The 9,292-nt window shown below is 46.9% G+C and overlaps 1 protein-coding gene across 1 annotated transcript in view; it reads right to left on the bottom strand.

Annotated features, from left to right (window-relative positions):
- tbkbp1 (TBK1 binding protein 1) overlaps positions 1 to 5,377 on the bottom strand; it is a 37,649-nt gene extending 32,272 nt beyond the window's left edge. Inside the window, exon 1 of the mRNA XM_062378902.1 lies at positions 5,296 to 5,377. The gene's annotated coding sequence lies outside the window, so the exon portion shown is untranslated. The remainder of the gene's footprint in view (positions 1 to 5,295) is intronic.
- Positions 5,378 to 9,292: the final 3,915 nt, after the last annotated feature.

Here is a 9,292-nt window from a genome sequence, read left to right as displayed (position 1 = left end):
GGAACGTTCCAGGTTTCATGGACACACTTCAGAACGAGCGTCTCTTCTCTGTCTGTCTCTCTGTCTCTCTGTCTGTCCCTCTGTCTGTCTCTCTGTCTGTCCCTCTGTCTGTCTCTCTGTCTGTCTCTCTGTCTGTCCCTCTATCTCTCTGTCTGTCTCTCTGTTTGTCTCTCTGTCTGTCTCTCTGTCTGTCCCTCTGTCCGTCTCTCTGTCTGTCCCTCTGTCTGTCTCTCTGTCTAACTTTTCCTCTTTTCCTCTAATAATAATAACATCAGCTTGACGCTCTGGAACGTTCCAGGTTTCATGGACACACTTCAGAACGAGCGTCTCTTCTCTGTCTCTGTGAGGCCGGAGGACACATCACAGTTAAGTGGATTTCATTGTCGCTGTTTTCAAAATAATTATCAGCGGTCTTAGTCACCAGTCGTGACTCGTTAGCATCTTACGGAAACACTCGTTATCTCCTGTGATTTCACACAGAACCATGATTGCTGTGTATTTGTGTGTGTGTGCATGTGTGTGTTTGTGTGTATTGCGGTACGTGTTGTGTGATGCAGTTGCCTGGAGCCCCGGGACAAGTTTCCCCCAATGGGACGATAAAGTGAAACTTCCCCTTACCTTTGCAAAAGTCTAATTCTGCAGATGTGAGACACAGGAAGCTGCTGCGTGGACGTAATGAAACAAAACACCTGACACAGTCCAGTGCTGCCCAGGTTTCACTGATTCAAGAACCGGGTTCTAAACTGAGGGATGAGGCACCGCATTCCCCCCCGCCCCGCCCTCCTTCACCCCCTGCGACCCTTAAAAGCCGCCTATGAATATTCCATCAGCCCGCAGAGCCGCCACTCTCCCTGCTCATTTAGTGATTCAGTCTGTAAGTAGCTTACGTAAAACGTCCAAATGTGTGTGAACGTAATCGTAAGTGTGCAGATTCACAGCCGAGCCGGAGGCGAGAGACATCGGACATGAGGACGGACATGTGGCAAAGACATCGGAGGGGAATGAAAAAAAGCTCTTGCATAGATTAGACGTGTGTGAATGATGGTGGTGCTGTTTCCAGGCAGGACACTTCCTCGGTGTGTGTCTGGTGCCACGTGGCTGCAGAGCAAGATGGATGACATCATGCCTCGACGGGTACTACGCCACCATCAGGCTGCAGGTCATTACTGCACCGGGAAGCCCCTAGCATCCTGAACGTCAAAGTCTATCTGCTCAGAGTCGGTAGAAGCTAACTGACTGGAACTAAAGATGGACGACATGACAGCTCTGCAAAAAGTGAAGCCAAAAGTGTATCACGCTCCCCCTGGTGGCTGTTAGCAGATGTGACATGGACCAAACTTAAAAGAACATGTCAAATAAAATAACTTTAATAATTAGGTAATTCTCATCACACCGATATTATTTGTTCTCATGTTTCTAATTCGCTTCAGATTACGTCTAAGGCGCTAAAGGCTTTAAAGGTGCTACATCCTGGACTGTAAAACAATGCTAAGCTAACATGCTAATGTTGCTGGGAGTTCAACATGTTTCTCATCTTACTTTACATCTGCAGCATGAAATATAATATAATAACAGAGGATAGCTGGAGGTTTTAACAACTTTAAAGCTACTTATCAATCAAATCAATAAGGGATGAAGATGTGATGTGAAAGGGGAATTTCTACAAAGTCCACAGCAATTATATTTTTGATTTGATTGAACTCACACGACAGAAAAGGTTGAGTTTCTTCAGTCTCTCTCCATCAGGCCTCTGAGCTCTGACACATTCAGATCAATTATGACTTTGACCAAACACATAATTCAATACAGATTGATCCGAGGTTATTCATTAAAGCTAAACCCTTGTGACGCAGGTGAGAACCGTTAACACCGTCATTCCCAGAACATCTGATCCAAGTCCAGTCCTCAGCGTGTTTTATAGAAGGAAACAAAGCTCACTGTAGATTTTTTTTTTTTCAGATGCAGTTTTATAAGAGCTGAGAAAAGCCAAGGCCGTCGTTTCAAAACAAAAAGATCTTTCACCGTTTTCTCAAAGCAAGTGACGAAGCCGAGAGGCCGGAGTTCTGTTCCACGCGTTGGTGACTGTTGTATGTCGCAGAATCTCATGAAAACTTCTAATGTGACAGATGACGTTTTATTTAGTCTTTTCACGTGGGCGACTTCTGAGAGAGTCGGTCGTACAACCTGGGATCCGACCTGAGAGAGGAAGGGTCGGACCTGTCGGCTGCAGCTTTCAAGGCCTCACACATTTAGATAAGAATGTGGAGATACTGAAACATTTCACTAATGTTTACTTTTCCACAAGCTAAAACATTTTCTTGTCTTTCTGAATGATTTCATAATTTGATATGAAATGAGACTCTGAGCATCTGCAGTGTGATTTTCTTCTCAGCGTCGTGTTTGTGAGTCTCCAGGTTAAGTCACGTTTTCCAGAACACCGAACAAGTCGTGATAACGCCGACGGTTTCAGCTGCTGCAGGTGAATTGATCAGCGGAGACAAAGACACCGATGTCCCCTCGTCTTATTGCGTCAGTAACGCACACACATAAACAGACACGTACACACCCTCCGTCTACACACTGAGGGAGAAACGCAGAAGCAAACACTGCTCAAGGTCAGCTGGCACAATGCAGATCCAAAAAACACTGCAGAAATAAAGTGAACCCTTGAAGGGCGTGTCTCACTTCGTCCTGTAAAGTGTCCCCGTGCGATGGAACACGAGGAAACTCAAAGTGAACTCAGTCGACCACCAACATCCAGCGAGGCCCAGCAGTCCCCTCCACTTCAATCAAGCTGCACCAAATCTCACACAATCATAGATTTCAGTCCTTTCAATTAAGGCCCATGAATGATAACCTGGGAAATTGGTGAATATGTCAAAAATCCCAATCTTAAAAATGTCACTATTACCGCTTAGGATTGTGGGTAAGGTTCTACTTCTCCTAGACATCGCAAACAAAACACATGTTTCTGAAAAACACAATTGATATCATACAGAATTGTGGCTTCTACCTCGGCTGGTTAAAACTTTATGGCTGATAATGAAAATCTCTATCTTACCAAAGCCACAGATGTAACAGGTCCTCTGTAGAAATCTAATGATTTTCAAAGTGAAATCATTTCATTTCCTGGTGAGAAGGAACCCGCTGCTCTTCCCTGTGCATCGTGTTTAGAGACAAACGGCTTCAGCAGCGTTCATCATCACACAACAAAGCACGTTACACAACAGCTTCCAGCACAGAGGAGCTCGCTGCCATCCCATTATAGAAAACCCCAAACAAACATGATTAACAGGGGCAGGAAAACAGCAAAACAGGCCCAGACCCCACGAGAGCCGGCAGAGCAGCGGTGACTGGACGACTGGTGATTACCAGGTAGACTCCAGCCATGATTCACTTCCCTAAATTAGCACCGGCGGGCGGCACCCACTGGGAACGCAGGAGAAGGGTGGGCTGAGTCCTTCTAATGAAGAGGTGGGGTTCAACGCGCGAGGACGCCAAGTACAGGGAGTTTTTTTATGTAACCTGCTGATTCCACGTGTGGGCGGAGGCTCTGACAGGCAGAGTTGTGGCATGGAGCTAATTATCAGGCTGTTCTGAGAGATGTGAACAGCATGAGTCACTTTTCAGGTTTTAGCTGCTTTTAGACTCAAAGTTATCGGTGGTTCACACTTGACTCTGATTCCAGGGAGGACTCCAGCAGCGAGTCGGCTCTCCATCCACAGAACCAGGCTCCCTCAGATCCTCGCCTCGTACAGGAAGTACAATCTGACCCCTCTGGATCGGGAGCTTCAGTGAAGCTCCATCCACATCGAGTTCCCTCAGAGACGAGCAGCTTCCCTCGTGTTCCCCTTTGTGTTCATGTGAAGAGGGAACATCCTCAGCCTCACCCTGAATAAGACTCTTTATGTCCCCACACCTCAAAACATCCAGCAGACATTCAGCGCTGCTACGTCCACGTGCACGTCTTTTCTATTGTGAGTGAAAAGGGCAGGCAGCGTCTTCCATTGTGCGCAGGCCCTATTGTGCAGAGTTTGAATTCACAAGCCTCCACGAGATGTTCCCACAGCCAATTAGCAGCCTGCATTAGCCTGTTTGTGTCATTAGCTGAGGTCACATGGTCCTGGAGGATGTGAAACTGACATAACAAGGACAGTTCTCACTTGAACTTGTTTGCATTTTATTTACAAACCAGAAATGTTCCACAAAATGCTCCGACAGCCGATGAGCCTCCTCCCTCAGACTCTTTAAGTTTAACAGGAGCAGGGGGATGCACTAACTGGAATCACTGTGACACTGCTCATCCCTACATCTCTACACCTTCACCGCTTTGTCAGACATGTTTCTCTAATACGAGAGACAAGAGCAGGCGGCGTCTTTAATTTTTTCCACAGCCTGATGTGCACAGTTTGTATTTACGAGTCAGAAAATGTTCCACAAAACGCTCCGACAGCAGATGAGCTCCCTGAATCAGACTGTGGATGTTATCAACCAGGGAAACATGGTCCTGGAGAATGTTCACAGTGAAATCACATCGCTCGTCCAGCAGGTATTCAGCGCTGCCACATCCACGTGCATGTTTTCATATCGTGAGTGAAAAGGGCAGCAGCGTCTTCCCTCTGTCACAGAAACACTCTTTCTGCACATGCACGCCTTTCCCTACATTAAATATGGATTTTTGCACAAAAATCCAGTTTAGTTTTGAGAAAGAAAAACGTAAATTCATAAATATTCTTAGGAGGTATGTTGCTGCGCAGGAAAGTGTGTGTGTCTGTGGACGTTAACGCTGCTGGTGGCTGCTACACAACCTCACATTCACCGGGCTGCAGTGCCAGTTCAGCTCAGTCGTCCTGGTGAAACGCTGAGCGGAGGTTTTTCTGCTCCTGGAACTCAACTCGGACACTGACGTGCAGAGATGAAAACAGGCCACAGAGCTCAACTGCCCTACAGACGCAGGCGACCCCCCCCATCAGCAGAGAGCTGAAGTTGGAGGCTGCCTGCGGCCACAGCATCTCTGCGTGGTGCTGATGCTGAGCACACGCACGCGGCTCCTTTAAGGAGATGGAGCCTGAACACGCATCAGCTGTGTCCCTGAATAAACACATGCGGATCAGGATGTTTTTTTGGGGGATTTTAGAATCTCGCCTCCCCGGTGTTCTGTCTCGGTCCGGATGGAGGCTGCGGTGAATCAAAACATGGCTGTGATGCCGCTGCGCCGCTAAACGCGTCCACTTCGCTCCGTGCGCACCTCCAGCAGCATCGTGCACATCGGCGTGTATAAAGGAGATAACTCACGCGCTCCCGTCGATCGATCCGTGGGTGCCATGGCCTGGGAGGAGGGTGGTGGGAGGCGGGGGCAGAGCACCCCCTCCGAAAAATGAAAGCGCCCCTGTGTCCCTCGGTGCGTCCCGGGGAGAAGCTGCCGGTGCTACTGCTGCTGCTGCCTGGCTCCCGGGCTCCTGAGCAGGACTGAGGCTCGCAGCGCGCACCGTGGAGCTCCAGCAGTGTGGGAAGATGATGTCGCGGGAACAGGAGCGTCAGTCTCTCCTCTTAACGAGAACATCCATGTCTCCAGCCTTAGTCACGCTGCTTCTCTGAGGCTCCACTTGGAGAATGAAGCTGTGATGTTCTTCTTCCAGGTGGCACAGTGCGTCCCTCGCAGCTCCACACCGAACAATACGGGAGCATTTAAAGCTGGAAGGATTCCTCCTCTAGGTGCGAGCTCCTCACACTTTGTGTTTCCAGACTGAGAGGAGAAACGTGTGCATGTGGCCAGAAGTGACAAACTGAGGAGAGAGGCTCATGGAGCAGCAACACAACATGAACCCAGCAGGTCAACATGTCACTGCCCTCTCAGAAACACAACATGAACCCAGCAGGTCAACATGTCACTGCCCTGTGCTCCACTTGACAACTCATCATAATAATCTTTGTTTTCATAGATTCATCAATATTAAATACCAAATAAAAGCTTTGGGCAGAATCGTCCTCGATGTGCCCAAATCATTTTTGTGAGACAATAACACTAAAGTTGAGGAATGCACAAACCTACATCTTTAAGTGGATAAATCTCAAAACTGTGTAAATGGGCATTTAGGAGATTTATGTATTTAACTGGACTCTATATAAATCCCTTAAGTGTGAATTTGCTTTTAGCTTTTATTTATTTGGCAGCTTTAAAAGTCCGAAAAAGTATTCTACATATTATAAAGTAGCTCACTCGTCTAAGATTAACCTGGTTTCACTGGAAAGTCTCAAACTGGAACCCTGGACTTTATGATCTCTACTGGTAGGAAACAGAGACTGACACCAGGAACAGAACCTTCATATACCAGGCTCCCTCCAGGCCGAGATGAAGTCCCCTGTGTAGCAGATGTAAGTGATGGAGTCCTGATGGAGTCATGATGGAGTCATGATAGATCAGGTGCCATCATCTCTTTCACATTAACTGTGAAATGGTTCTGTTGGCACCATTTCACAACTCTGCCCATAAACTAATGGGGTGCTGTTCTCGTGCAATACAATTATCAGGGTTCCAGGAGAGGAGAGGAGGAGGAAGGAGAAGACGAGAGGGAGAAGGAGAGGAAGAAGGGAGAGAGGAAGGAGAGGAGAGACAAAAGAAGGAGAGGACGGGAAGGGAGAGGAAGAAGGAGGAGGAGAGAGGAGAGGAGAAGGAGAGGAGAGAGGAATGAGACTAAAGTGCAGTTAAGAACATATTTTAGAAATAAAAGTCGTAAACTATCTGAGACACATTACTGCACAACACTATATAATATATATAATATAATACATGATTTTATTCTCTTCACTTTCAATTTTATCTTCCTCATATTTTATTTTTACTGCAAACTGTAGTGTGTAAACTACTGAATATATATTATACAGAACGTTGTAGTATACTTTATGATATTGTGTATTATTGTACTTGTTATTCGTACCGATGCATTTATACACAGAGCTGCAGTATTGGCCTGTTTTCCTCAAAACACATTAGCGTCTGATATTCATCTCACTGAGGTCGAATAAAGAATTCTGTGTGAAAGAAATTGACTTTCATGTTATATTTGATGAGATATGTCCTGGCAGAGCATCAAGTCCTGGATTTACTTCATGTCTCTAAGAATGTGGCTTCTAAACAGATTTGAGTCTCAAACAGAAACCGAAAAAAACTCAAATTCTAGGTCGACTGTGAACGAAAGCTGTTTTCTGACTATGCAGCTGACGACAGGGATCATATAATAACACTCATTCAGTGGCAGAGCACACAACCATCAACCCCCCCCCCCCGCGCCCCCCCGGTGCGTTCTTCATCAAATAAATAACAGACCTGTGGGAGGTCCTTACGTAACACATCCTACATATAAACAGGCCCTTTTCTATTTGGTCTTGAATCGAAGTCACTGATTCATTCATGTTCTCCTCGGCTGTTTACTGGTTCTTGTTCTGAAACCAGTCCAGCAAACAGTGGGCAGATGAAGCAGAGACGGCTTCGTGTCACCGAGCCTTCAGGCAACAGATGACGTCTGCCAGAGCGGCAGCCTATAAACGACCAACTATTATTAACATCAGGAAAAAGAACAAGAATTCCACATGTGGTTTCCTTCTCACTCCAAACCAAACTCCAAACTCATTCATTTAGAGAGGTTATTTTCTTCAAGGTCGAATATTCATCTATGTGTATTTGTATATGTGCTTCTGCCAGATATAGATATATATAGTGTTATTTAATATATATATATAGAGTGTCTGCTTAAAGCTACATGGAATCATGCTGTTAATATCAGAGACAGTCTCTTAGCTCAAAAGGCAGAATTTAATAAAATCCCTGAAGAAGTTTTTGGCGACAGAAGTTTATGCTCAAGTTTTCCTTCGTCCTCCACTTGTTAATTAATTCCATTGTTCAGTGTCAGCCCTTCATCATAACGACCATTTAACGCTGTATTCATGCCCTTGATTGGTGGAGCCTCTCCTCTGCTCTGTCTTCACGTGGTCGTCGTCGCCTCGTGAAGTTTCAGCTTCCCTCTCTGTGAATGCCTCGATGATTGAACTCTGGTCAGATGAATTGTCAGAACACAAAGTGCTTGATTAGTTATTTAACCTTTTGGTCCTTTTGTGAAACAGACGCTGAGCAGGAACATGCAACGAGGAGGAGCAGAGTTTAGAGGGGAAGAAGTTTGATTTTCACTCAAACGTTCAAAAGGCCGTGTTCCATCCTGTGAGAGGAGTCGCTGGTTGTTTGGACGCAGCTTCTCTCTGGAGTGACCCCGGTTCAGGCTAATGGGTCGACAGCCGCCCCCCCCCCCCCCCCCCCCCGGCCCCCCCGCAGCGAGGGGAAATTTCCACTGGAGCTGTTGTTGTGCACTGGCTCGCCCTCCGATACGACTCTGACAGAGCGGCCCAGCTCTTCTGCCCGTTTCGCCCTCTGTTGACAGTCGGGAACAGGAGCTGGCTGCTGGCTGGAATGTAGGCCCCCGGGATGGAGAGTGGAAAAGTACTGGTGGGGAGCCAAAACCCAACACCCCCTGCACCCCCCCCACCCCCCGACCAGTAAAGCACTCTCCACTGGACGTGTCTCCGGGGATCGGTTTGTGCAACAGGAAGTTATTACCCGACAATGATTCATAAATAATGGATTGTGATGCAACCTGCTGGTGTTTTATGAGCAGTTGATAAACCACCATTACATCCTTGATTGACTGGCTATGAGAGAACCTACTGGAAGTCAAAGTTCTCTATTGTTAGACACTGAGGTTTATTTATTCAGGGAGGAACTGATCAGACGTTTTCTCTCCAACAACCTAAACTCAGGTTATCAGCTGATCCTGTGTGTGTGGATCCGATACCTGCTCCCTCTGCTTCCCACATTAAACCCTGTGCATCACTGGGTTCTTTACATCATGGAGGTCACTGTAGCCCGGGAGGAAGCAGTGGAGGAGGCCGACGAGCCAGAGAAGATGAGGTTCACAACAACGAGGCTGGAGAGCAGAAAGATAATGTTGATGATTCTGAATAACCAGTGAGTTAATCACACAGAAACAAAGAGGGAGAATAGGAAGCGCTCTGTGTGGCGGAGATAAGAGGGAGTGAAAGGTGGAGGATGTGGTGAGTGGAGGTGAGTGAGTGTTTTGCTCTGGACGACAAGTGTCCAACCTTCTCTCTTCTGTAGCTGGAGATCCGTCAGTTCCTCTTCTCTCCCTCGAAGGACACACCCGCCTGCAGGAGGACACGCGTGACAAGTGTCTGTTACAGAAAACACAGCTAAATGCAAACAAACAGCTGGTTTGTGTAAATG

The sequence above is a fragment of the Platichthys flesus genome, chromosome 20 (genome assembly GCF_949316205.1).
Source record: "Platichthys flesus chromosome 20, fPlaFle2.1, whole genome shotgun sequence".
NCBI lineage: Eukaryota > Metazoa > Chordata > Actinopteri > Pleuronectiformes > Pleuronectidae > Platichthys > Platichthys flesus.
Note: the sequence above shows the minus strand (reverse complement) of the source record. Positions and strands in the feature narration are given on the sequence as shown.